This window comes from Apteryx mantelli, chromosome 14 (genome assembly GCF_036417845.1).
Source record: "Apteryx mantelli isolate bAptMan1 chromosome 14, bAptMan1.hap1, whole genome shotgun sequence".
Classification (NCBI taxonomy): Eukaryota; Metazoa; Chordata; class Aves; order Apterygiformes; family Apterygidae; genus Apteryx; species Apteryx mantelli.
The window spans coordinates 26620353-26648091 of record NC_089991.1 but is presented as its reverse complement, the minus strand read 5'-3'; positions in this window follow the sequence as shown (position 1 = coordinate 26648091).

Genomic DNA, 27739 nt, shown 5'->3' with positions numbered 1-27739 from the left:
GTTCAAGTACAATATTGCACTTTGATGGTATTAGCCGATTTAATCTTCTTACAGAGTGCACTACCGCTCACGCGCTCGGCTGAGTCCAGCACGCAGAGGGGTGGTGTGTGTGCATGTACGTGTGCAAGTGTGCATGCACGCACAGCAGAGAGCACTGGACAGCCTAGGGCAGCTGTATAACATTTTGGGCTGCATCTCTGTGCCTCATAGCCCAGCCTAGGCCCCACTGGTGCCTGGGACATTTGGGACCCCAAGCCTGTCCTAGCCCCCAAAAGGCATAAAAGCCTTTGCTCCACCTGACCCCCAAACCACCACCCCGAAGCCATCTCTCTGGTGCCACTACCTAAGCCCCTCAGCACAGCCATCCCCACCCGCCAGGAAGGCCAAGGCAGCCGATTTTAGGGAACTCATCGGGGATGCGGGTGATCTGGGCTCCCGGTGCTCCCCTCTCGAGCTGCTCAGCCCTGCGTGTTGCATCCCTCCTGTCTGCTGAACGCTCTCCTCATCTCCTGGCCAAGCTCCCTCATGTCATGTGCACAGGGTGGGGGGAATCATGGAGGAAGACGGTGAACTTCACCCCGTTAGCCTAGCAGGTAACGAGGAGTGGGGGCAAGTAACTACAAACAAAAGGGCTGGAGAAACCCAGAAAGGTCTGGAAGGGGTGATGTGAGCTGGCCAGGGTGAAAGGGTCAGGAGCTGAACCTAGACCCACCTGGAACCGGCCATGTGTCCCCGCTTTGCACCTCATGCACAGGAACTTTCCTCTTCTGCGTCAGCCAGGGTTGCAAGGTCCCGCCCCAGGAGAGCCAACAAGGGATGCTCTTGGCCACAGCTCCAAGATGACACATGCAAGGACATCACAGGGTTCCCATCACACAGCCCAGACAAGGGGAAGCCTCGGATAATGCTCCAAAGGGTCATCTCCAAATACTGCCAGCTCACCAGCTCCAGACTCCAGAGAGACAGCTGGCAGAGCTGAAATGCCCAGAACCAGAGGAGGGAGGAAGGGGGTGGGCTGTTGAGAGCCGCAAGATCTGGAAAGCATCACTTTGATTTAATGGACCTTTATGTTTGAAAAATTAAATCAAGAGAGCTCTTTTCCTTGCCACGGGGTTGAGCATAAGCTGAACGCGAGCAGGATTTAGAAGGGAAGAGTTTTCCAGATGAGCAGAGTGCAATTTTGTAATGAGGACCAAAATAATGATAAAAACAACTAGCAGGGGAGAAAGGGAGCTGAGCACGCAGCATACAAATGTCAAGCTCCAGATTCTCCCAGCAGAGCCATAATAAAAGGGTTTAACCTATTATATCGATTAGTGGTATTACACCTCTTGACTAAGAAACTCATTCTTATAGGCAAGCTAATTTCATAAATACTCCACATTCAGAGGCTTCAATAAGCTGATCATTTTTAATGGAAGCTTTGAGATTTAAATATACATCTGCAAAGGGATTAGTGAGAGTTGCAACCGGTGAGCAGTGTCTCTGGGGATAAATTGACATTGCCATAGTAACCAAACAGGCTGTCACACTCCGGGCCATATGCCGGAGTGTGGCAGAGATGTGGACAAGCCCTTGGCACTCCCAGGTGCTCCCCAGGGCTGGTGCCAGCAGCCCAGGACTGCCACGGAGAGACCGCCCGTCCCTTGTGCGTCCCCTGCCCTTCCTGAGCTCCCTGCATCCAAGGCAAGGGTGGAGGAGACCCGAGCAGCCCGAGAACAACCCACGCTCGGGCGTCCGTGCTGCCGAGGCTCCTGTTTGGGTTCGCAGTGATCCCCAACACTGAGCTCCCCACCACGGAGCCTGTGCAAAGACCCCCGCAGTGAGGTAGCACCGTGGCCCTCACGCGGCCAAGGGGCTCTGGAGCCCGCTCTGCCTCTTTGATGCCCCGTGCCGCTGAACACTCGCTTGGCACCAGCGATGCCCAGGGCGCTCTCCCCGTCACGGGGTGATGGGGGTGCTCTCCGGACACCAGAGCCGACGGTGCAGCAGGGGCTCTGGCCGGGAATAGAGGAGCAGCAGTGTTGCAGGAGGGCTTGACGGGTTTCCATGCCGGAGTATAACGAAGGCTGCAGGCTGGGTAGGTGTACAGTAGAGAAAAGGAGGAAAAAGATAAGTCCAGGCAAAAACCTCCAGGGCAAGGCTGGCTAGGAGACACCGGTTCTTCATTGCCAAAACACACAGACAGGGCACCAACCTCCTCCCACCGAAAGGCAGGCAGGGGATCCTAGCTCCATAACAGAGAGACAGGCTGGCACACAACTCGTAGCACCCACATCCGCTGCTCCCGAGGAGCCCAGCCCAGGGCACCCATCTGACCTGCAAGAACACCCACCAGTGAGACACTGAGCAGGAGTCCAGAACCTGAAGGCCCATTAAGGAAAGAAAACTGGAGAAGGAATCAACAGGACAGTAACCTGCATCAAAGACCCTGGGGGCAAAGACAGAGAGTGCCAAGGAGCCCTACAACCTGGCTGTGAGGCCACTGAGAGCTGGAAGTAGGGTTTATTTGGCACTGAAATAAGACTCAGCTGTCCCCCAGATCAGCACTAGGTCCTGAGGGGGGATCCAGGAGCTTTACAGCCACATGATAAGAGGCCATTAGGGGTGGGATGGCAGCTAACATTTCAGACAGGGAAGAGGAAGTCTCCAGGGAAAACGTGGCAGCTGATTTATGGCACTAAGTGACAGTCATTAGCTTTTATTCCTAATTGAAATGCCAAGTCCTGTGCAGGCCCAGGGTGCAGCAGTTCCTGAAGAGAGCTAGGCAAGTGCTCCTGCTCCCTCCCCTCGCAGTACAAACGCAGCAGAGACCATCTCAGCCTGTTTGTTCACTCGAGTTATCGAAACCGAAACAAAGGCCACCAAGGTCAAAATGCCTCCGGCTTCTCTGCTCTTTGCAAAACACACTCAGGAGTTGCTCAGGGAAAGGTGAATGCCCAGAAAAACACCTGACACATCACACAAGGACTGTGCTATCTGGTTTGCTCCTGATCTTCTCCACTGTTCCTGTCTCAGCATACGCTGCTCCACCGCTTTCCCTACCCCAGCTGATTCCCATCACCTCTTTGCTACCTCTGCAGCCGACTGCCAGGACCACAGCGCAGCTCCACACGACAGCACTGCCCGTTCAACCACAGACTCCCAACCACAGCGCGTGACCACAATCTCTTCTCCTGCCCCTCCAACCACTTCCAATCCACCTTCCTTAGCTGAGGACAAAGGTGCTGCACAGGTGTGGGGAACAGCCACAGCCCAACCCATTAATGAGGCGACCATGCTAACGAACTGCTTCTCCAGAGGTGCTCAGAGCAAAGCGCACTGGGATCAGACTTGGCCAGCCTTGCCCATGCTGGGAAAGCGGACCACAGCCACATGCATCCAGCTGACAGGCTGAACTCCATGCCTCACCCTGAGTTTGAAACACCTGAGGTGGACGGAAGAGAGAGCTCCTCGCTCTCTCAGCACTGGAGCTGTTATCCTCACAGCCACAAAGTAGGCCATTTAACTAGAAGCGGTAATCACAGAATCACAGAATCGCTGAGGTTGGAAGGGACCTCTGGAGATCATCTAGTCCAACCCTCCTGCTCAAGCGGGGTCACCTAGAGCACATTGCACAGGATTGCATCCAGGCGCGTTTTGAATATCTCCGGAGAAGGAGACTCCACTACCTCTCTGGGCAACCTGTTCCAGTGCTCGGTCACCCTCACAGTGAAGAAGTTTTTCCTCATGTTCAGATGGAAGTGTCTGTGTTTCAGTTTGTGCCCGTTGCCTCGCGTCCTGTCGCTCGGCACCACTGAAAAGAGTCTGGCTCCATCCTCTTGACGCCCTCCCTTCAGATACTTGTACACATTGATAAGATCTCCTCTCAGCCTTCTCTTCTCCAGGCTAAACAGGCCCAGCTCTCTCAGCCTTTCCTCCTAAGAGAGATGCTCCAGTCCCCTAATCATCTTTGTAGCCCTTCGCTGCACTTGCTCCAGTAGTGCCACATCCCTCTTGCACTGGGGAGCCCAGAACTGGACGCAGTACTCTAGATGTGGCCTCACCAGGGCTGAGTAGAGGGGGAGAATCACCTCCCTCGACCTGCTGGCAACACTCTTCCTGATGCACCCCAGGATACCATTGGCCTTCTTGGCCACAAGGGCACATTGCTGCCTCATGCTTAACTTGGTGTCCACCAGCACTCCCAGGTCCTTCCCTGCAGAGCTGCTTTCCAGCAGGTCAACCCCCAGCCTGTCCTGGTGCATGGGGTTATTCCTCCGTAGGTGCAGGACCCTGCATTTGCCTTTGTTGAACTTCATGAGGTTCCTCTCCACCCAACTCTCTGGCCTGTCCAGGAGTAGTCAGTGAATTAAGGTTTTCTAAAACACAGTGCAGACATAACTTGTAAGAAGTAGGAAATTACTGGTCCAGAACTCTACTGCCAGTCATTCTGGGAAGAAAAATTTTTCTTCTTCCATTTTTGCTTCACACATCAAGTCAAGCTTTCCCCTCTTCGCTGTCTCTGCCTTTGCTCTCCATTCACCAATATTTATCTCTTTCCTTCCACCTTTTAGTAGCAGGAATGCATGGTGAAACATGAGTTTGGCTCAGTGGCCTATTGTCAAGCCTGTCTGGTGAAACATATTACAGACAGGAGCGAATAAAGCTAAGAGCCGGACTGAGGTGGACTTGTCTGGATTTATTTCTCTCTTCCCTGTCTTGCTTTCTATTTCTTCTGTACCACAACTGCCTGAATCCAGCTGACTTCTAATGGTAAAAATCAGTGAGCCAGGGTTGCTCCATGAATCATGAGGGAACTGAAGTTCTGCTAATAGCGGAACTCTGATTTGTCCAGCCATAAACAATCCCTGTCATTCTTGCAACACTCATTTTCAACAGCAAGCTCATGGACCATTTTCTTCTTCTAATTAAAAGTACGGCGTAACCACATTTTTGCAGGCAGCACATCTAAGACACATTGCCAAGCCCTGACGTGAAGCCAAGCCAATGCAACCCATTGGTCTCAGCTGTGTCCCACACCACTGAAAGCTGGAAGTAAACATAAAGAGAAATGTCACCATTTTTTTCAATGCCTTCTCCCTTTCTGGAGAGATTCTAATGTGTCTGTGTATTAGACATCTGTGAAGAGCCCATGTTCTTGAAAATTACAGCTCTTTACACTATTTTGTCTTCCTACATAGTAGGTCAGGACAGGAAGTAAAAATATTTTATGCTGCTAAGATTAGAGGAAAGATCAAAAGGTTACCAGCTAGATTCAGAAAGTGCCTGGGCTGTTCCTTTACACATTGGCAAAGGATCCCTGAAGAGCATAATTTTCTAATTTTACATCACATGTGAGAAAAAGGTGACCCTTCTGCAAAGAAACGGGATCAAAAATTTTGAGCATCATTATCTGTTTGCCTCAGCAGCTTTGTATCTCAATATTGGCTATGTCTGGGGAACATGGGCAGATGGGATGCGCGGGTAGGCACGGGAGGAGGACTTACTGATGCTTTCATTAAATAAGACACACAAATTGTAGTAATTTGAAAAGACCAGCAAAACTGGCTGAGTCACTGGTAGGAAACTGCAAAGCAGCCGCATATGGGCAAAACTTTTACGTCACCAGTGACTGGAATTCACATAACTCTCTTCTTCAGCACAGATGCAGTGAAAGGTTTGAGCTATTTTCATGTGGCAGCAAATTGGGGGCATTTACTGCATGAACCACAATAACTGGCTCCCATTACCCAGTTTATGGGGTGAACTTCTGCACACTCATTCAAATTCATCTGCTTGGCAAATTGGGAGCATTCACTGGTTCATGAATCTCCAGATCTGTGAATGCAACCAGCTGGGGATGTCTGTAGGTTTGAATTTTATTTATTTATTTATTTATTTTTAGCTGCAGACTTTAGTTTAGTAAGGTATGAACAGAGCCGCTATACTAGTCGGTAGTGTGGAGTCACAAATTGTTTCTCAGAACGCCTCTGGAAACAGGGCACACCAAATTACTTTATAGTGCATTTGTGATAACAGTGCTGAAGAAAATGCTATTTAAATACAATTTCCTACTAAGGTAAGTAAGGGATAAGGGAATACATAAAACAAATAATTAATGCCTTATGAATGACTTCAATTCTGTGCATGGAAAGACAACAGAGAAGTAAATAGTGGAATGGAAGGGTCTGGCTTTTTTTAGCAATTGTAATACTTAATTTCCTTTTTAAGGAAAAATCCAAAGCGTATTAAGCTCACTGCCCACTGATTTCAATGGGGTTTGGACTGGCTCATGGAAATCAGCACTGGTGAAATTTTGCCAGGTAAAATCCATTGAGACTGACATCTTTACAGCCACTACAGCTGACTGGAGATGGGAATTTCCCTTCTGAAAGAACTTAAAAGATATCTATATTATAAAATTGAATGAAAGCTTCTGTCTTGCAATGAGAGAGAAGTCTTTTGTTTGGTTGTTTTGCAAATATTAAAGAAGACATTTCATTTTTGACCTTTTAAAACTTTTTTCTGGAGGCTGCCCAGACTTCCTGGAGCCCAGGCTGTTGTGAGAGGAGCAGAGGAGGTGATTTGAGAGGTGAAGGGGTTTTCTGCTTAGCCAGTACCTAGAAACTGAGGTTGATCCAGCTCCAGGGCAGTCTCCTGGATGTGCTGTCTTCAACAGCTGGGAAATGTGGGAGTCCAGACCCAGAAACTTGAGTTTGATCTCCTACGGCACACTGCCTTCAGGTGATCAGCCTATGGCATGATCCGCCAAGGAGATAAAAACCTGTAAGCCCTGGTGAATACAGCTGTTGAGCTGGTTTCTTACAGGGGAGTCTGGGCTTCTGTTGAAGAATTGCCCTTTTTCACTGAAGAAATGGCTTTTTGGAAAATGTCCAGCTATCTCTGTTTGCAAATTATATACACCGAGAGCAGCAGTATGGAGCTTCCTTAATCCACTTCTTCCTAAGCATGCAAATGTCATTACAGCCACTAGAGTCTGTTGTGGACTGAACTGTGTGGGCACTTGTCTGATGGGTACTGGATTAGCACCTTCCATCATGTTGCATAGACCACCAAAAATCAGAAAACAGCGCCTTTTGATCATTAGTGACTCCTGTGGATTTAGCAGTGGTGGAGTGTAAGCTGTTGGATAAAGAGAAGATATTTAAATATCAGTTCTTTAATAAGGTCCATCCTTCCAAACAGTCAAAGAATGGTTATTAAGGAAGTATTTTATTCCTTGAACAGCAAAAGCAACCAGACATGCATTTAGTACTCTTTATTGCTAATATCACATCTTCTAACAAGAAAATCCTGGCGGTTTATTATCAAACTTACAACACCTTTGACTTAGTAGAAACAAGATGAGTAAGAGAGATCAGAGATGTCTTCCCAGGACAACAAGTCATCCTCTAACAAAACCCTCCAAAAATATATTCTTTTTAATCTTTGAACCATTTACATTACATATGCATTTGTAAATGACTCATTTGCTATGGACCTTATACCCTATTTAATAACTCTTCTTCCTTTGGTTAACGTTGTACCCATATCTCTCCCTGTCATACAATATCACCAGACACATGGTATTGCCAAGCATTAGCATTGCAAATACCTTGGAAAACCCAGTCTCACTTTGCTGGAGTCTTATACAGAGATCTGACATAAAAATCCTTATTATATTGCACATTCAACACAGTAACACTCTATAAGGCTAATTGTTCTTCTTCCTCTATTAATGGGAACAATATGTCCATGTTAAAGATGAACCAGAACACCCTTCTTTAACACGCTTATTGAACTCTTACGTCTAGAGTCCTATTTTTTAATCTTTGATGCAAGCTAAAAGACATATGGATAAATATCTAAAAAGCTTCATTGGTTTCTACCTGTAGATCATGTAGAGAAAACAGCTAGAGCAACCATGTAGGTATTCTCTGTCTTGATACAATGAGCAGGACTTGTATAGCTGGAGCCTGTATTTATCTGGTACTGTGGTTGCAGCTTGCATGTAACGTGCATGTACCTGTCAGGTGGTTACAGCCTTAGAGTCTGTCATTATACATAGCATGGCCAGGTCCAGCCCACACTGATATGGGATTGATCTATATCTGACGATCATCCCCTACGCTATGGCATTTTGTTATTTTACTGTTATGCCCCCAAGACTGGCAAGGACCAGCATAAAAGTGGTTGTACTCCTCAGTTTCCTCATAGCTGATTGGTAAGAAATGGCCAAAGAAAAGAGGTATTTCATGTCCCAAAGGTCCTTGATCTTTCTTATGGCCTGTAGGGAAGTCACAGATAACTATCCTAAGTGGGAGAAGACTTAAAGCAGCTTTACCTTCCCTGCTGGCACTCCTTTGAAAGCCAATGCCTGTTGGGAGCTGTACAGGTCTCCCCCTGGCTGTTACCAAAGACCTGTCCCAGGAGCTTTGAGTCACTTGGTCTGAGTTTCTAAAGGGCAAAACTGCTTAACAGTGTGCTGTGCCCTCCTGGTGTCCTGAGGGCCCCACTAGGGACCGACTGGATGGCACAGAAGGTCCCGTCTGCCACCTTGTCTGTGTTTGCTTTGGAAGGACTTCCAATCTTCTCCAGTTCTTGAGCCAGGTACCACCTGTCTTGCAGCACACACTTGGCCAACGTGAGTGAATCATCTGAGCTTTGGCGTATCCCTGAGAGATGCAGCTCTTTGCAGACTGGCTCTGGCTGGAGTTTCATGGGCATGGGAAAACCTCAGCATTCCTCACTAGGAAAATCTGCACAGCGTTGAATCAGCCAGGCAGAATGGGATTAGAGCAAGTATTAAAGTACCGGTTTCTCTTTTCTCATACCAATGATTTCAATGCAATAAGGAGAAGCACAGACTTCTCCTCATCTAGGGCAAGTGGCTTCCTCCTTCTGGTATGCCCTATAGGGAAGACTAGGAAGACTAGTCCTCTGGACCTGTGGCTGGAACTGACCTTCCAGTTAGGATTGCAATAAAAATATTATCAAGGACCTTGATACATACCTAACCTGGTCTAACATAACGTGGACTGTGAGGAGCAGAGCTCCTTTGAGTGAATCCACAATCTTAGTCTGCCGAGTCAGTGTTTCAAGCAAGATCTTCTGGTCTTGCTGACAGCTTGGCAGTGGGACAGCACAAATTCAAACTGGGAGAATTACGATATCTTTGTATGTTCAGCAGTTCCTGGGATAACACAGTTAACAGGGAAAGGCAAGCCAAAAGAGATCTCTGTGTGGCCTTCCAAACTTCAAACCTGCTGCACATGGCTGTCTTTCTGTTAAATAAATGTAGTTAATAAAGACACAAAGAATGAGAGAATTTCCTGGCATCCATTAGGGCTTCTGTTTGTGATGTTGCTCTGTGCACTGCATTGTGAATTAGCAATCCAGACTCCCGGCACATGATAGAGAACCTGTCAGCTTCCTTCTAGATCCACTGCTGGTGGCCTGAGGTGGGTATCATCATCAAGTGCTTGCTTTGCACTTCTGAGGGGCTGCTGAGAATCTCACCAGTTTCTAGGTAAAGCGAAGTGGGGGAAGAAGAGAAAGAAAGGAAGACACAGAAAAAAGAGCTGTGTTACCTCCGTTAGGAGACGGTTCCCCTGGAAACCTGCACTGGCACTGCACTGTGGGCAGTCATGGAGGTGCTGACACAGTGTCTGCTGAAGGGAATGCTCCTAGGGCCCGTTAGCCTGACTGAAATGTCATTTTGACATCCAGATGTGATGATGCCTCCTGTCACCTGTCCAGAATTAGCTGGAATGAGCTGGTATCATTTGGTTTGTCTCCACTCATGCTCAGGCAGAATCCACTCTGAAAACAAATGATTTGGAGTGGCTGCCTGGATGCCCCCTGTCATCAGTTCCTTGCAGGTGTCCTTGCCCAGGCCTCAGAGCCGCAGCAGCTGCCCCCCAGCCGCTGCTGCTGGCTGATTTTGGCTTTGGAGTCTGCTGGACAGTCAGAGCTCTTGCGCGCTGGGTTATGCGGAGGGGGACTGCAGCCCAGGGTGTCCTCGCAGCATGCAGAGTGCATATCACTGCTGAATTTCTGCACAGACAGTTTTAGTTTCACAGCTGCAGGGAAAAGTGGTGAGGATATAGGGGGGAAAAGAAGCCACTGGGGAGTGGGGGGACGTGGCCTATGAAACATGTTTAGGCATTAACTGCCAGTGGAGAAGAGAGGAGATGATTGCTGTTCGTGAGGGAGATGAACCCTAGTGAGGGAGAGACGACTTCAGCTACGAAACAAGAACAAACTGGTCAAGGAGAAATTCTGGCTGGCAAGGATGAGATTCCTTGATATATGAGGAGGGAAGTTCTTCAACAGTCTCCCCTGAGGAGTGGGGGAAGGAAAAACCCACTGTTTTTAAGAGCAAGCTTAATAAGCTCATATTTGGAATCAAGTGATGGGAGTCTGAGGGAAGATGGGACCTGACAGCAAAGCAGACCCCTTCCCTTCAGTCCCTCTCTTATTACATCCCTACCTCTGCCCCTACCCTTGATACTCCAGTAATGAGCTTTTTGTACTTAATTATCATGTTATTAATTAGCATGATAACAATAAAACCCGCTGCACTATTTTGACTGTGTCCCTGGCCCCACTGCCTTTTGTTGTACATGCTGAATGGGTAATAGATTTCCATGTGTGACTTACATGTCTGGACAATATTTCTAGTAAGTAAAGGAAAATAGTATTTAGGCTGATCCCGGGAAGCACAGAATCTTAGATGCTCTTTAGACAGTGAGGTGGTTGTGCTGCTGGGATTTTGAAGGATTGTGTGTGGGGAGGGGAAGTTCAAGGGAAGATGGGAGGATTGAGATAACTGCAAATGAATGTGTGTAGCATGTAGCATGTGTCAGGATAAATATATTTACGTAAAACTTTTACATAATTTTTGAGCAGTTCTGGGCTATTGTGGCTGACACCATATTGCAATATTGTCAAGGTCTTGTGCTTCAGAAACAGATGAAAATTACTGATCCAGAATGCAGGCACCAGGAACTCCAGCTCCAGGCCTGCCACAGGGCACAACGCGGCCAGCTGGTGGGAACCTCGCTGACAGAGAACTGAACCTCCCGCCACCTCGGAAGGCACAACATGGTCTCCCAGAAGCCCCCTATGGGAAGACTACATCTCCCGGCATGCCCTGCAGACTAACATGGCCGCCCGGAAGCCCAGTGCCGGAAGACTACTGCTCCCGGCATGCCCGAGGGGGGGCGGGATGCTGCAGTGTTTGATCCTGTGGCGACTGCGTTCCGTCTCGCCCCTCTTCCCGCCGCACGCCCGCCCTCGGGACCCGGATGCCGCCGCAGAGCCCGGAGCGCCGCCTCGCGACCCCCAACACCGGCCCGGGACTCCCCCGACACTGTCCACGGAGAGACTGATATTTTCGGAACGCGACGGCAGCTGCGAGCACGGCAGGAAGCAGTGCGCGTGTTGCGGGTGCAGTACTACCTTTTCGACACGCGAGGGCAGCAGTAAGCACGGCGGGGCACAGTGTGCATGCGCCCCCCCCCCCCCCCGGGTGCCGTTCTGCAAAAGACTAATGGCTTGATCACCTGTGTACCACTTACCTGGCTTGATTACCACAGGTATTAGTAATGAAAGTGCATAGCCTTCTCTAAAAGGTAAATACGGTCTTTTCAAAACTTCCAGGAACTCCACAGAATTGTCATTACTTTTGATTGGTAGCCAGCTCCTTCTAACCCAGCTGCAAGAAACAATTTGCCCTCAGGTCACAACTTTCTGCTCCCCAGGGGTTAAAAGGAGACCTGTCATTCACTACTATCTCTCTAAGATGTACAGCAAGCCCTAAAGTACAGGACAAGACATCTTCTGTAAGGAAACTGGCTGCTATGTCTCCTTCACTGCAGGTCTCTCTTAGTATCGTGGTCCATTCAACAAACAAAAGAGTACGATAAATGTTTTAATCTGCTCCAAGTGCTTTCATGTAAGAGAACAACATCAAAATGTGTTATTATGGGATTTACTACACATGCTACCCCAGTGACATGGACTTGCTTTAGAGGATCGGTAACGTACACATTTTTGCGCTAATATTCATGGAATGAATAGGCACCTGATCAAGTATGATTGTTCATAAAAAACTTTGACAATGTGTTGCTAGGTAACAAACCTAGGCAAGCAGTTATTTCCTCTGATCCTTCGGCTTACATTTCTTCAGCTGGATGTAGTCAAAAGTGTCTTTTTCACGTCCCACTGTCAGGGCTGCCCCAGCTAAAGGGGCTGGAGGGCCAAAGGACGGCTGTGGGGCACAAAGGAAGGCTGAAAGAATAGTCCAGAGTGCACTAGAGGGATGCTAAGGGGTGTAGAGGGCCAACAGAGGCCTGCAGGGGGAAATTAACAGGCTAAAGGAGGGGCCAAAGCAGAAGAGAGGGCTGCTAAAGGTGCTAAATGGCTAACAAAGGGCTCCAGGGCATGAAGGCGGCCTCCGGAGGGATTCTGAGGGGACTACCAGGCTCCTAAAGGGGTCTAGAGGGCCAAGGTACAGCTCTGGGAAACAAGGAAGGCCCCAAAAGTAGCCCAGAACACGCTAGGGAGGTCCTAAGGGAACTAGGGGGCCAAAAAAATAAAAACTGGGGAGCAAGGAAGACCTGCAGAGGTGGTCTGAGGGGACAAGAGAGATTCTGCAGGGTGCGGAGGGCCAAAAGACAGCTCTAGGGCACAACCAAGGTCTCCGGAGGGGTTCTGGGGGAACAAGAGGGGTCCTAAGGGGTCTAGAGGGCCGAGATGCAGCTCTGGGGCAGAAGGAAGACTGAAAGAGTAGTCCAGAGTGCACTAGGAGGGTGCTAAGGGGTCTAGAGGGCCAACAAATGGGCCTAACCCTAACCCTCTAACCTAACCCTAACACTAACCCTAAATGGCCACAACCCTAAACCCTAACCCTAACCCTGTACCAGGGAAAAACAGGGAAATTCCACTGTCTCCAGTGACCTACAGGGACTCTGGTGTGAACGGCACATGTCCAGTAAAGGACAGACACAACGGGCCACTGCTGCAGGGCTGAGAAGGCACAGGAACTACAGCTCCTGGCCTGCCACGGAGAACCAGCATGGTCACTCCCCACCACACCTCGCCATGACAAAGCCCTTGCCCAGCATCATTAGGCTCCTTTTGGCGGGGGGAGAATGGAAAAATACCCTTCCTGCCCTGAAGTCAGAGCTCCAAGGCGACCCATCTGCTCCTCCCCACATCTGAGTCAGGCCCCCTGGGCTCTGCTAGTGTTCCTCTGGGCATCCTGCCCCTTCCCTGCTAGGCTGCCCTTGCCAGGGCTGCCTGCACACACCCCCCCCCTTGCAGATGCAGATGCTCCCAGGATGCTCGTGCCTCCAGAGTGGGGTTGAGCTTTGCTCACTCCCTGCTTTGGGGCACTTAGCCACATGCCCTCCTGCACCTGCGTCCTCTCTCCCTCCCCATCCTGGGCAGGCCTCTGCCCCTCACCAGGGGCTTTTCACACTTCACTGCAACACCACAGCATCGCTCCAAACAACTGCTCTGGGCAACTGCTCCAGCACTCATGAACCCTCACAGTAAACCAGCTTTTTCTTAGCTTCCCACACAACTTGCTGCGCTTCACTTTGGGCCTCTTGCCCCTCAGCCTGGCACTGCGCACCACTGAGAAGAGTCCTGCTCCGTCCTCTTGACACTCTCCCTCCAGATATTTAAAGCCATCGATCAGATGCTGCCCCATTTGGCTTTTGAACTCATGGTGCCTGAAGAGCTCCCTTTGCAGAGGGGCTGGAGCCTCTAGTGCCTGTGCAGAGCTCTGGGCCCTGGGGCACTGGGGCCTGCATGGGCAAATCCTGCGGTGCCTGGCCACAGGCACTCACCGCCCTTGGCGTGCAAAGGGGAGCCCAGCGGTTCCTCCTCTCTGAGCACGGGAGGGGAGGCTGCAGGGGACAGCAACGGGTGCAGCCTTGCCTTCTGGCGAAGGAGACTTTCCCAGCACGGCAGCTGACTTGGCTGCTGGAGCCAGAGCATCTGGGCAGCCTCCTAGCTCCTGGGCTCAGCCGCGCCAGGGGAAGCCAGCGCCGGCGAGGGCCCAGCTCTGGGTCCTTCCTCAGGCACAAGAGGTCATGGCTTTTCAAGGCAGAATCTCGGAAAGACCGCTGCCATCTTCCAGCCATTGCTGACCCTTTTGTAAGGGGAAACGGGGGCCTTCCCTCACTGCTGGAAGAGGGGGGGGTTACGTTGTGGCTGCCACAGACTGCTGCAGGGAGGGCATGTCCTTCCCCTCTCAGGGTGAGAACAATTCCTTCATGGCCTGACTTTTCCACCAATTCGTTTGCCCAAAGAAAAGACACTGACACATGATGGAGAGACAGGGCTGCTTCTTTGGGGAAAGGCCGGCAGAGGGTGGACGGGCAGCACAAGTCTGCAACGGGCTGCGCCTGAGGGCTGGAGCTGTCCTGCAGGCAGCGAGAGAGGCCAGGGACCCCATGACTTCCCCGCACACTCAGGTGGCCCCTGTGCGCAGAGCACCCTGGCATCAGGACGTGGCCGAGCACCAGCAGCTTCCTCGCAGAGGACAGTGCCACCGCTGCCACGCTCTCCTCAGGCGGTAGCACAAGCCTTCATCGGTGCCTCCAGATGCAGACTGCCTCCCTGGAGCTCTCAGCATCACGATGGTTTGTGTCGCCAGGGAATGGATGGACGGGCTGATGTCCTCCTGCAAGCCTTGAAGGTCTGAGAGGGAAAGGAGGCGAGCAGAGATCAAGGCCCTGTATCTGCACAGGCCCCAGGCATCGCCTCCTGACACAGCCAGTCCCACTCAGCTCTTCCCACAGCCAGGTGAGAGCCAGGGCAGAAATGGAACATCTGGGAGCTGCTGGCCAGGAATGTCCCAAAGGTGCCTGAAATCTTCTCTCTGCTCTACCCACACCGCCCCCGCTCTGCACGGGGAGCAGAGCCCTCCTCGCCTGGGGCAGGCATGGCAGCTCCCTGCCCAGCATCTGTCTTCCTCCCACCAGCCCTGCCTGACACCCTGCTGCCCTCACTCACCCTCGCAGATGGCCTCCAGCTTCTGCCTGCTCCGGCCCCTCATGCGCTGCCCAACGAGCCCTAGGCACACACACAGCCCCCCATAAACCCTGCTCCACAGCCCACCCCCAGCAGCAAACACGGCCCCCAGCCCTGCCCGCCTGGCCATGCGCCCACCTCCCCTCGGGCAGGGCTGACCCCAGGGCGCTTTCCCAGTGGGACACCCAAGGGCCTTGCTGTGAGGCACTGAACAAGGCTCCCACCAGCCCCACACCTGTGGCCAGAGATGGCAGAGGGTGACACAGAGCCCCCGGGCACCCAGGCCCTCCAGCAGGCACTCGGGGCTGCAGCAGCCACAGTCGCAAGGCTGCTTCTTGCTGCCAGCGCAGCAGCCGGGGCTGGGGCCGAGCTGTCCCGGGACAGAGAGGGACCGCAGCGGTTGGGGCTCACCAGTGAACCTCACAGCCGCCTCTCGCAAGGACTCTTGGGGGCTCTCCAAGTACAACAGGCTCTGGCGCAGGTATTCGTCCACTCTTCTCCTGCCCCTCGCCAGCTGAGGAGAGCACAAGGGCATGGCCTTGGCGCACACACCCCCATGTAGCCAGGCAGTCCCTCCACCCTGGACCAGCTTCCCCGGCCTTCCCCTGCCAGGACACTCGTCACTCCCACACACAAGCTGGGCAGTGCCGAGCTTTGGTGGGAGCAGAGGGCAGGCTGCTCCCCAGGCATGCTGAGGTGCCCTCCCGCTGTAGGGCCCAGCTGGGCCAGAGGCTGCTTTAGCATCCCATGGGTCAGCAAGGGGAGAGGAGCCTGGAGAAGAGCCTGCCGGGGCAGTGTGCTTGGAGAAGGGCAGCGTGAGTGCTGCTCCAGGCTGGCGGCTCTGCGATGCAGCTGTGGTGAGGGGCACAGCTGCCTGCCCCACATGCTGGCCATGGAGGCGAACAGGCCTTGTCCGGGCTGGGTCTGGGCGCTTTGTGGCCGTCCTTACCAGGCACTTGCCGATCCTCCATGTCTGCGCTGTCTCAGCCAGGTGTCTGAGCTGCTGCCACTTGAGGAACTCGGCAGCACCAACGAGGGCTTCCTGAGAGACCTGCACAGCAGCAGAGACTGGGAGATGCCACCGCAGCCCAGGCGACAAGACCCTGCGACCCCCTCCTCTTAGCAAGCCTCAGGGCCTTTCCTGGCCCCCCATGGGAAGAGGCAGCAGCTGGGACCTGGGTCTGCCATGGGCTTCAACGTCCCGGGCAGAGACGGGGAGCAAGCAGCACCTCAGGCACCTCGTCCTGCCTTGGCAGCACAACAGAGAGCCCCAAGAGCTGCTGAGCTGCTCTGGGCATGCCCCAGGCCAGACTTCTCCACGAGCCCTGGGCAGAGCACAGGGGCGACAGCACTTGGGGGTCAAACCCCATCCTCGGACACCTGCAGGGACAGCTGGGAAGCTGGGGCTCTGCACCTCCTCAGGCACTCAGCAGCCTGGGCCTCAAGGTGACCCACGTTCAAAGGGGCCCACTGCCAGCAGCCCTTGCTCCTCACGCTCACGCCCACCCAAAGGGGGTCAGCATTGCCCTCCCCAAATGACCGCTCACGTTGCACATCCATACCTCGGCCACACTTGGGCTTTCATCATGCAGGTGGAAGAACAGGGGCAGCAGGCTCCGGTGCACTTGCATCTTCAGCTGCTGGTTTTTGGTGCCCGCTACAGTCTCCATCACATCTCCGAAGAGCTGGATGGAGAGCTTCCGCACGCAGTCAGACTCCTGGGGGGAAGGAAGAGGCGGCACCTCAGCACTGGCTGCTCCAAGCCCACATGGAGCACGGGGGGCAGTGTGGCTGATAGGGAGATGAAGGTTTTGGAGCCTCCCTCTGCACCAAGGAGCTGTGGGCCAGCTCTGCAGACACTGCAAAATGGCCTGTGGTGGGAAGCACAAATTCACACGCGCAGGGGAACACACCACAGCCGTGACCCCGCACACAGCCTCACACGCACACCAGCAGCACCCCCGGCTCTCCCCACAGCCTTACGTCATCAAAGAGTGGCAGGAGCTTCTCGGCCAGCAGCGGAGCCGTGTGGGTGATCCTCTCTCCCTCCATCACAGGGACCACATGGCTGAGCACCAGCAAGGCCTTGGTGCTCATGTCCCTGTCCACATCCTGCAGGTACCTCATGAGCAGCGGCAACAGGTACTGCAGTTCTCTTACCTGGGGGAAACACAACCTCATTTCCTGAAGAAATAAAAGACTGCCCTGGCCAAAAGGCCTGCCTTGTCAGACACCAGCTTCCCCGCTGGCTTCCCAGAAGCTGGCACGGCAATCACTGCAGCAACCTCCTGGCTGCCTGGGCTTATCAGCACAGCCATGGGCCTGGGGGGGTCTGAGGCACAGGGAGGGAGGAGAGCACAGCACAGGCTCCTCTGCACCTGACCAGTGGCCCTCTTCTCCGCCAGACTTGAATGGGCACCATGCTTAGTAACCAAGGCTGCCTGGAAACCTGCCCTGGCCATGAGCAGTCCTAACCCTAGCTGGCTCCTGTCCCGCCGGGGCTCAGGGCCCCATTGCCAAGGCCCTGCGGACACCCACGGCTTGTGCACAGAGGCTACGGCGCAGCGCAGAGACCCCCCCCCCGCCCAGGCAGCACTCAGCACGTGCTGGCCTCTGCAGGGTGGGGGCTGCTGCCTCGCGGCCCGGAAGCTGCCTGTGCCCAAAGCCTGGCCCTGTGCTCAGGCTCCCCTCCACCTCCCAGTGGGACGCTCCCTCTGGCCACAGCACTCCCGCCACACAAGCCCTTTGGAGCTGCCTTGCTTGGTGCTGCGCCACGATCTCTAGCTAACACAGCTCCAGAGGCCCAGCAAAGTCCAAGCCACCCTGTTCCACAGCACTCCCTACCCAGACCCACGCTGCCTGCACACCTTCACCCCGCTGTCCCCTGCTCACCATCTCCTGTCTCTCACACAGCAGGACGAGGCCTCTGAGCACCAGCCCATGCATCACGCAGCAGCGACTCCGCAGAGACGTCCAAAGAAAGAGGTCCAAGAAAGCGTCTTCGTCTCCACGAAGGTCACTGCAGGCCAGCAGCTGAAACACACAGCACACACAAACTGGCAATGGCGGCAGGACTCCCTGTGTCACGCAGTGCTGGATCCCACCAACAGCTCAGGCCAAGGCCACCAGGCACACACAAAGCCCGGCCCAAATGCAGCACTGAGTGCCGAGAGCCCCCGGGGCCACGCTCCCTGCCCTCGGCCTCATGGAGCACTGCACAGATCCCTCGCCTCCTCCTCTGCTCCTTGCCACCAGCTGCAGCCTCTTATCCTCAGGCCTTTGAGGAGCCATTGACTAGAGAGCTGGCACAAAGGAGGCGTCAAATCCACGTGGCGACAAGAGTTACCCCACCACACAGGGGCCAAGGCCAAGGGCACTAATCGCACGGCACCCACTGCCCCAGCTCCCTCCACTCGCTGCTGGCCATCCCAGCACCTGTGGGTACCTGTGGGTACAAGAGAGCACCGGAGCTAGAGGCACCCCAGCAAGGCACCGCCTGCCAGCAGCCTCACCTCCACGAGGAAAGCCATGGCGGGGATCTCCCGGCAGGACTCCTCGCTCTCCAGCAGCGCTGTCAGCCGTTGGAAGAGGAAGACACGCAGCTCTCTTGGGGTCTTCCTCATCTCTCTGGCACAGGGAAGAAGGCACTGTCAGCTCTCAGCAGCCCAGGCAAACCTCTTCTCCAATTGCACTCCCAAGCCCTCTCACCAGGCCCCCATGGGCCATCACACGGAGGGCAAGGCCACGTTTGTGCGCAGCTCTGGCAGCATTTGCTCGGGGAGCCATGGTCTCTCCCCACCACACCTCGCCATGAGAAAGTCACTGCCCAGCGTCATCAGGCTCCTTTTGGCGGGGCAGACTGGAAAGACACCCTTCCTGCCCTGAAGTCCAGACTTCCAACACAACCCATTTGCTGCCCATTTTGGATTGATGCCCCCTGGGCTCTTCTAGTGTTCCTCCGGGCATCCTGCCCCTTCCCTGCTACGCTGCCCTTGCCAGGGATGCCTGCACACACACACCTCAGGGCTCTCAGTGCAACGAGCCCAGGCCCCTCGGGAGGGCACTCTAGGGCTTTGCGAGGGGACTGCTGCTGCCTGTCACCCTCTCTTGGGCCTCCTAACACTGCCTCTCCCCCAGCAGTGCGCAGAGCTGGGCAGCAGCTCTGGAGCAGGAGCTGCCTTGGCCGCTCTACTCAGCCATGTCTCCATCACAAGTGCTGAAGCTGCAGCCCCTTTCTTGCACGGATGGGCACCCCTGCGGGGCACCCTGTCTGCAGCGGAGAAACGCTGGGGCAGAGCGGGGACAAGGGGGCTCTCACCTGGCCAGCAAACCCACTCCCCTCTGGTAGGTCTCAGCGCGGAGCAGCAGGTCCCAGCCACCCTTCCTCGCCAAGGCAGCCAGCTAGTGAGAACCCGCCTGCAGAGAAGTAACCTGCCACCACCTCGAGAGGCGCAACATGGTCCTCTAGAAGCCCATAACGGGAAGACTACATCTCCCAGAACGCCCTGCGTATTAAAATGGCCCCCCGGAGGCTCGGTGCCGGAACACTGCGCCTCCCGGGATGCTCTGCAGGCCAAAATGGCCGCCCGGAAGCCCGGTGCCGGAAGACCAGAATTCCCTGCGTGCCGCAGCGCTCAGTGAGGTTTGACCCTGTGGCGATTCCGTTCCGCTCCGTCCCGCCCCCCCCGCCCGGGACCCGGAAGCGGCCGCAGAGCCCGGAGCGGGGCCCCGCGATCCCCGACACCGGCCCGGGGCTTCCCCGACACCGCCGCGACCAGCCCCGGGGCAGCTCCGACACTGCCCCTGCCCCCCCCGCGACCCCCCGCAGTGCTGCCCCTGGGATCCCCCCGCCTGACACGGTCTCGATCTGACCCAGGACCCCCCCCCATCCCCGTGCTATCCAACCGCGCAATAAGCCACCCCAAACCGCAGGACTTAACCTCCATTTTCAGCCACAGAAACAGCCCCCAAAATGTAGGATGTAGCCTCTGTTTTTTGTCCCCAAAACAGTCAACCTCGCCACCGTTTTCAAGTCCCCAAAACACGTCTCAGTCTCTGTTTCTGGACCCGAAAACAGAGGACTTAGTCTCCATTTTGAGTAGTAAAAACAGCCAGCTAAGCCTCCACTTCAGGCCCCAAAAACACAGGCCTCGGTCGCTGTTTGCAACCACAAAGGCAGCCAACTAAAAGCCCCTCTTTCTGACCCCCAAAATGCAGGATTTCTCGGCCTGTTTTCAGACACAAAGGCAGCCAACTAAGGCTCCATTTCTGGTCCTCGAAGTGCTCAAACTAGCCTGTGTTTGTGGCCCCAGAAACGCAGGATTTTAGTCCCCATCTTTGACTCAAAAACGGGGAACTTAGTCTCTGTTCTCAACCAGAGAAACAGATGGCTAGGCCCCTGTTTCTGAGCTCAAAAATGCATCCCCAAGTCTCCGTTTTGGGCCCCCAAACCTCACAACTTCCCTTCCTGCCTGCCCTGGCACGTGGCCCCCCAAATCCCTGTTTTGGGAACGCAACCTCCTGCTTGCCCCTGCCACTGGCCTGTGTGCGGGGCTCACGGGAGCAGCCCCATCCCGGGCTGGCCCTGGGCGGCTCTGGGCCGTGCTTGTGAACTCGGCTGGGGTGGCCCTGTGGGGAGGGCCCGGCCCCGGGTGCGAGGCAGCCAGGGTGGCGCTGGGGAAGCAGGGGGTGCTGGGCTGCAGCCCTTCGCGCTTTATTCCCTGGCCGAGCCTGGCCCGGCCCGCTGCAGCCAGGCAGCCCTGCGCCCTGGCCGTGCTCATAGCCCCAGCCCCGGTGCCCCCAGCCTGGCGTGGCCCCACAGCTGAGCCCTGCCGCTCTTCACCCGAGGCCACCGCCGCTGCCCTCACAGCCCCCAGCGCCCAGGTCACTATGGAGGGATGGAGGGAGGGGCGGACAGCTGCCATGAGGGGCCAAATTGAGCTCCCCACCCACGGCAGCCCACACTCACCCCTGGGGCTCGCCCTGCCCTGGCCCCATTCCCAGCTCCACCCCATGCTCCTGGCGCCGCCCCTGGAGAGCACCTCCACCCCCGGGTCTGCACTCACCCCCAGGTGCCTCCCAGGGACTCCTGGGGCCCCTTGGCCCCCCCTAGCCCCCACTTGCCCCCCCGTCCCTCCACTCCCCATGGAATCCCCAGGGCCCCTCTCATCCCCTGTCCCACCCCAGTGCCCCCCAGTGTCCTCAGGCACTTCCTGGTGCCCCCATCATCCCCAGTGCCCCCCACTCACCCCTGGTCTCTCTGCTCCCCTGTGTCTCTACTACCCCCAGGCTGTGTCCCTGGGCAGGGCATGGTGGGGGGGCACCAGGGCCATGTTCTGGGCGCGGCAGGGCCGGGGTCAGCGCAAGACCTCCAGAGAGCCCAGACACAGCCGGCACCTTCCCTCTGTGGACGGAGCTTTATTGCCCTCCTGCCCCAGGGTGCTGGGGTCCTCCAGAGCAGGGCACTGGGGCTGCCGCCCGCCACACACAGGAAGCCTCAGCACGCTGCCGCCTCTGCTGAGCTGCAAAGACAACGCAGGGAGGCACCATGGGTGCTTGGCAGCCGTTTCCGCCACGGCCCTGGGTGCCCTGCGGCGCCCAGCTGGGGGTGGCTTCCCTGGCCAGGAGCCTGGGGGCCGTGCGAGTCCCCTCTCCCCACGCCCCACTGGCTTTCAGCACCAGCGTCCCTGGCCCGGCACCCATGGGGCCTCCGGATGCCTCCCTGTCCCTCGAGGCGGGAGCCCGGCCGCCATCACCTACCTCCCAACAGGAATGCCAAGTCCTGCTGCTGGAGCCACTTGGCTGGCGCAGTGTCCCGGAGGACGCCTGGCACACAGGAAAACGCAGCCATTAGGACATGGCCCTAGCCCTAAACCCCAACCCCGGCCCTGGACCCCGACCCCGACCCGGGGGACGCAGCCGGGAGGAGCGCGAGAGCTCGGTGTTGCCTCTCACCCAGGATAATGACGGCTGCTGCCTGCGATGCCTGGTAGCTCCCCGTGCAGCAGATCTGGGTCGTGCTGAAGAGCCTCTCCAGCAGCACAGGGCAGTCTCGGGCCTAGGGCAAAGCAGGGACGTGGGAGCTCGTCTCCGGCTGCAAACGCCCCTCCGCCCACCCACGGCCGGGCGGCCCTGCGGCGCAGGAGCCATGGGACATCCGGCCGCAGGGACGCGGGCCCCAGCGCAGAGCTCACTCACCAGGTGACTGCAGACCTCATCCTGCAGCTCGGCTGCACTCAGCCCAGCGCTTTCACCCTTGAGCAAGTTCGGGTACCTCTGACATTAAGGGTCTTATCCAGCTGGTTTTTCCCTGTCTCCAAGTATGAAGGTTTCACAGTCTCTCTAGGCTTCTGTCCCAGCGTTTTGTCACCCTCTGGATGAAAAATGTTTTCTTTGTTAAAAAACTTGTTTGCATTGGAATTTTTCATCTTGTAAGCACCATGTGTAAACAGTGAGAGGGGGAAGCTAGTCTATTTAGTCTATGCCATGAGACCTGGGCTATCTTTTAATAAGTCCTCTTCCAGACTGGCTTCAGTGGGCTACGTATGAAAGTGGGACCTCTCATTTCTGTTTCTCTGTGTGTCTAGTTACCATGTACTGAGTTCAAGGGAAAAAGTCTGTACATAGGTGACAGAGCAGAAATATTCAGTACTACTGTGCTTGCTAACATGCATGCTATTTCCAGCCTGCCTTCAACCCCCCCCATGTCTGATATGGGGAAAGAACTCCTTCTCCTGCAAGGTACTGGGGAATTCAATAAATGCTTGTTACTTAAATTACTGCTTGCCTTGGTCAGTGAGGAACAGGACAGTGAAGCTGAACCTGGTGTCTGGGTTACATAACCCATATGTCTTTTCTCTAGTCTTCTCTCCTCGCTCAAGCTAGGAGAGAATATCTATGAGGCCTGATTCTTAGGCTTCCTTGAGTCCACATGGTGAATAATGCATGTATGTGATCTATTTGCTCTGTGGTGTGGTTTTCTTTTTTTTTTTTTCTTTTTTTTTCTCCAGGTGACTATTCCTATATCAGGATATAGGAACTGTCTCCCGAAGTCTGTGCCCATCTCATAGCACTACCACCAATGGCTTGCCTCAGTCATTTGGAGGTCCTTAACATAGACACCACTTGCTCCATCTGTCTTGACTACCTGCAGGACCCTGTCATGATTCCTGGTGGCCACAGCTTGTGTAGAGCCTGCATCACCCACTACTGGGAGCCAGTGGTCAAGGACTTCAGCTGCCCAATGTGTCAGCATGTTTGTGCTCAGCAAGTCATGTACCCCAACCGGCAGCCGGCCAGCATAGTGGAGACAGCCCGGCACTTGCCTTTTGTCAAGGAAAAGATGCAGAACGAGAAGCTCTGCTGCCGGCACCATGAGGTCATCAATCTCTTCTGCAAGGAGGACCAGGAAGCCATGTGTGTGGTGTGTGCAGTCTCCCACAGCCATTTCGCTCATACAGGAGGGCCCCTGGATGAAGCCCTCAAAAAAAAAAGGTAAGCAAGTGGTATCTCCCAGAGGTACTGTTAGAAAGCATTTCCTTCACAAGGTTTGAGATACCTGGCATTCCACTCCAGTCTTTAAACTTCTAACCATCTCATCCTAAGTAAGGAAGTAGGGCAGTTCAGACCCACCAATACTTGTTAAGTCACAGGAATGCAGCAGAACAGTCTGGGAACAAGTGTTGCATCTCTAGTTTGACTTTGACGCTAAATATTTCAAAAGGGTGCTGGTGACCAGAGAAGCTCTAGAGAAATTTGTATTCAAGCACCACAGTTTGGAAGTGGAGTCTAGGGATCAGAACATGAGTAGATTATGAAAGAGGATGTAGGACCTCCCCAGTTCTGCGAAGGAGTTTAATCTAGGCATAAGAGCTGAGTGCAGGCCCAATGACTACTGGCTCCTACCCGCTCTAAGCAGCGAAGCAGAACTTATTAGCAGATTCCGCTCTTCTCTGCAAACAGGGAGGAGAAAGACAGTCCCTGCTACAGAAGGAGGAGGGTACGTGCTGGGGGCTCAGGGTTTCGTTTCTATGATCCAGTAAAGAAACTGGAGTCTAATGGATAGAGCAAGGAGGAACAGGAACTAAGGCAGCTGTATGTAGAAATGTACCTATACCTCATGGCCAGCTTGAGGTGAGACCACCCAAAACTGCAGTAATGATTCCGACATCAGAAACTGATGTTACTGCTCACGGGCTCTCCATCTTGAAGCTGAAGAAACATTCCAGCAGCTGAGTGGGATGTGTGGTTCACCCTCTGAGGCAACCTCAACCAATTGAGGTGGCTGTGTTGGTGGCTAGAACCAACAGTCTGACAAGTGTACTTATTCACTTCACCCGACAGTAGATGCATGGTCAGCTAATTAGCTTTCTAGAATACTCCTGTGACTATACTGACATCTAGTGGAATTTAGGCATCTAATTCATCTAAATTTAGATGTCTTAATCTTGGACAGAATCCCAGCAAAGGTGTCTGCACAAGTTGCATCCAAAATGTTGGAGGCATTTTTCAGGCCCCTCCCCCATTCTTTTTTTTTTTTTCTCGGAATCACAACTTAGGGTTCGATTAGTCGTTTTCAGAGGCAGGAGGGAGTGTTAGAGCAAAATTTGTGATGTTCCACTGAGTAATTCCTGCTGTCCCATATCTGAAGGTGGAGTCAGAAGTTCCATTTTGATTCAGAGATACAGTAGGTTTCCTGGAAAGTTGCTCTGGTGATTGACTCCCTAGAAAAAATTAATCTATACAGTGTAGAACTATCTTGCTTTGACTCCTTGTCTGCGCTTCTAGCTGCTGTTCAGAAGCTAAATTTTGAAGGCAGAGGACTATTGTAACCTGTATTGCTGCTGTACACACAGGTGTTCAGAACTTTAACCCAGAAACACTCTGTGTAGTACCTGATGCAGATGTTCAGTGTGAATAGCCAGAGGATTGCTGGAATTTATAATTGACACCCCATGAAAGCAAAGTGCGTGAAGTGACATGTCAGATCAATTGGTATATGATTCTCAGCTGGTATGATCCAAGCCTTCTCAGTGCTGGTTCAGCATCTGATGCCTTGGACCATTTTGCCTGAGTAGAATCTCTTGCCCTTCCCTCTCCAGGATAAGCTACAAGCTTGCGTGGAGCATCTGGGCAGAAAAGCAAAGGATTTGAAGGAACATTTATCCATGGAGGAGAAAAAGCCCAAGGAGCTGAGAGTAAGTGGAAGAAGGAGCAGAGCTGGGAGGAGTGGGGTAGGGGCCTTCTCTTTAGGCCCACCCAGCTGGAGTGAACTGGAGTGGTGTGGTGAGCTCAGAAGAGTTGACAAGAGGGGCTCTTTCTTTCCTGGGGGTGTTGCCTCAGGTCAGTCCCCAGCTGGGAGATGCTCTCTAATCTCCTGGTGACTTCTCTGTCCCACAGGAGTTAGTGTGGAACTGTCATAAGCGCATTACCTGTGACTCTGAGGAGCTGCACTCCTTCCCAGAGCAAGAGGAGGACCAGCAGTTGCATTGCCTGAGAGCAGAAGAGATTGAGATGCTGGGGGGGCTGAAGACCACCACAGCACACCTCTCGGAGCAGTGCTGCTCTCTCAACACCCTCATGGTGGACATGGAAAGATGCCTGGAGTCCAGAGCAGGGGTGCTCAAGGTTTGTATGCTGGGGCTTTTCCTGCCACCAATGTGTGGATGACAGCCTTTCAAAGAAGCTCTTGTGGCAGTCCCTTTCTCTGGGGCAGGGGTGAAGCTCTGCCTTGCATTTTTAGAGGTCACTATTAATCTGTATGGCCCTCTGCAACCAGGAGCCCTGGATCTCCCTGTTTAATCTCTTCCATGTGATCTAGCTGATAGCAACATGACTTTGATCTTTCTTGGTGAGGTGAGGAAAAGGCTGAGCTTTAAACTTAGTCACGGTAGGTCTCCACCTTGGAAAGCAAGACTTTATACTCAAAGGGTAAAAATGGGGTGTGACTCATCCAGATGTCATGAGCCAGACCTTACAAGTGCTGCCTTTCTTTCCATTTCCCCCAAATAATTAGCAGAATTAATGACACCTGGGTTAGATAAAGCCCAGCACTAACAGGCAAAAGGATTGCTGGGCATGCAGACACACCCTACAATATTTATGCTGATGGGGGGGGGGGGTTGGTGTGATCTGACTTACTGTCTTCCCTCTCCTTTTCTAGGACATGCAGAGTGTCCTGCAGAGGTGATGTACCCTATTCCTCTTCCTATTTGGGGGGAGGGGAGGGAGGGGATAGGGAAGGAGCCGTTAGTAGTTGAAGATGCAATTGCTTGGTAGGAGTGCTCCTTTCCTCTGGGATTAATGCCATGCCAGTGTTTCAGTGCAGTGTTAGGAGACTGGCTGCATTGCACTGAAATAGAATGATACCCCTGGAAGATAAAACCTGATATATTGGTGGTCAGTTCCATCCTTTGCCTTTTCTCAGACCAGGATAGTTATACTGACTCTGGGCCAAATCCCAACATATATGAACTGTCAGCTTCTTCCCCTTAATTTTTTCCTCTCATGGTTTCTAAGTGGGAATATAGACTTTTGGTAAGCTTCCAGCATTTCAACCTTAGCATAGCAATAATTCCTAGAAACAGCTGCTGTGTTTTGTACTAGGGAATGGCATCTTCTAGACACTGTGATTGATTTGATTGCTAGATGAGGTCACTTCTTTCCTTAGGTATGAAACACTTAAGAACCTGGAGCTACCTTCTGTCCCTCTTGAGCTGAAGAAGGCAATGGCCTGTTTCCCTAGGCCATTAGTTCAGCTTAAGAAGATGCTGAAAAAGTGCACTGGTAGTCAAGCTATATAGAGACCTAGGTCTGGGACTTGAGTCCAGTCCTTGGCTCTGAAAAGTGTCTTCTGTTTGGCAGTGAATTCACCTGTATGTCTAGGCCTGGTTTAAAATGTTGAAGTGACTAGACTTGACTCTTCTCATTTAAATGGTTATCTTGTTGGTGAACCCAATGAATGGGCTTGAGGGCTCATTTGTGGGCCCCTTTGTGGAGAAAGCCCATTATATCAGCGCATGTGCTCAACAGCACCCCTGTCACTCTGCCAAAGTGCAGAAGTGACCCCTGGTCCCAGTATTGTTGGTGCCTGCCTGAATAAGGGGTCTAGAGTGGGGCACTTGAGAGATGAAACAGATGATAGTGCAGACTATCAGAGGAAGGTAAGCAACTTCAGGAGAAAGGTGGCATAGCATAGAGCTAAGACAGTTTGGGGTAGGGACTCAGAGAAGGCAATTCAAGCGTGTGGTATGGTGAGGAGATGGGGCGTGGAGGGTTGACAGATGCCCAGCTGCCTTGTGGTCAATGGGCAAATGGCTGTGTAATTGCTCTTCTCTAGCTGATTCTTCTGGGGTGAGGTGTGTGAATCCATTGCTCCCTCCCCCTTGGTTTTCCCTGCTTTCTCATAGTCTCTGCTCTGCCAAAGGAGATGTGTCTCTGGACCCTCAGACAGCTCATGCCAGTGTGGTGCTCTCGGAGAATCTCAAGAGCGTTTATTTCACTGACATCCCCCAGGAGCTGCCACACAGCTCTCGGCGTTTCACCACTTACCCCTGTGTGCTGGGATCATCTGCCTACTCATCAGGCTGCCACTGCTGGGAGGCTGAAGTAGGAGATGAAACCCACTGGGCCCTGGGTGTCTGTTATGTGTCTGCCAGCTGCCATGCAGAGGACCCCAAGCAGGAGATGGGCTACTGGAGGGTGCGTCGTT